Source organism: Capsicum annuum, unplaced genomic scaffold, assembly GCF_002878395.1.
Source record: "Capsicum annuum cultivar UCD-10X-F1 unplaced genomic scaffold, UCD10Xv1.1 ctg4203, whole genome shotgun sequence".
NCBI lineage: Eukaryota > Viridiplantae > Streptophyta > Magnoliopsida > Solanales > Solanaceae > Capsicum > Capsicum annuum.
The window spans coordinates 147,973-149,403 of record NW_025849405.1 but is presented as its reverse complement, the minus strand read 5'-3'; positions in this window follow the sequence as shown (position 1 = coordinate 149,403).

The window sequence follows — 1,431 nt, the reverse complement described above, 5'->3', positions numbered from 1 at the left end:
GATTTTACTTTCTGTTCAGGACCCTCCTGAAAAATGGGATTCTACTTTATGTTCTGGACCTCCTGAATAATGGGATTTTACTTTATGTTTAGGACACTCCTGAAAAATGGGATTTTACTTTCTTTTCAGGACCCTCCTGAAAAATGGGATTTTACTTTATGTTCAGGACCCTCCTGAATAATGGGATTTTACTTTATGTTCAGGACCCTCCGGAAAAATGGAATTTTACTTTATGCTCAGGATCCTCCTGAAAAATGGGATTTTACTCTGTGCTCAGGACCCACCTGAAAAATGGGATTTTACTTTCTGTTCAGGACCCTCCAGAAAAATGGAATTTTACTTTATGTTCAGGACCCTCCTGAAAAATGGGATTTTACTTTTGTTTAGGAGTCTCCTGAAAAATGAGATCTTACTTTATGTTCAGGACTCTCTTGAAAAATGGGATTTTACTTTCTATTCAGGACCTTCTGAAAAATGGGATTTTACTTTTTGTTCAGGACCCTCCGGAAAAATGGGATTTTACTTTATGTTCAGGACCCTCCTGAAAAATGGGATTTTACTTTCTGTTCAGGACCCTCTTGGAAAATAGGATTTTAGTTTCTGTTCAGGACTCTCCTGAAAAATGGAATTTTACTTTTGTGTCAGGACCCTCCTGAAATATGGGATTTTACTTTCTGTTCAGGACCCTCCTGAAAAATGGGATTCTACTTTATGTTCAGGACCTCCTGAAAAATGGGATTTTACTTTATGTTTAGGACCCTCCTGAAAAATGGGATTTTACTTTCTTTTCAGGACCCTCCTGAAAAATGGGATTTTACTTTATGTTCAGGACCCTCCTAAAAAATGGGATTTTACTTTATGTTCATGACCCTTCTAAAAAATGGGATTTTATCTTCTGTTCAGGACCCTCTTGAAAAATGGAATTTTACCTTATGTTCAGGAACCTTCTGAGAAATGGGATTTTTACTTTCTGCTCAGGACCCTCCTGAAAAATGGGATTTTACCTTATTTTCAGGACCCTCCTGGAAAATGGGACAACGCTTTCAAAAATGAAATACTACTTTATTATAATTCTTGTTTGATATAATTTTCGTTCTAGTTTTAATTTTGGGTTTCAGGATTCCGCCTGAAGAACAGGGTGTTGAAATAGCAAGTCAGAGGCCCGCCTGGAGAACAGAGTGAAGAAATAAAAGTCAAGAAACAAAGTGATGAAATAGCAAGTCAGGAGCCCGCCTGGAGAATATGGTGAAGAAACGAAAAGTCAAGCAACAAAGCGAAGCAATTGAAAGCCAAGCAACAAGTTGAAAAAAATTGTAAGTCAGGAGCCCACCTGAAGAATAGGGTGATGAAAGTCGAGTCAAGAACCAATAGAAGCTGTATAGATAGGATTTTTGTAATTTCATTTATGTTTTAACTTGTAATTTTAATTTT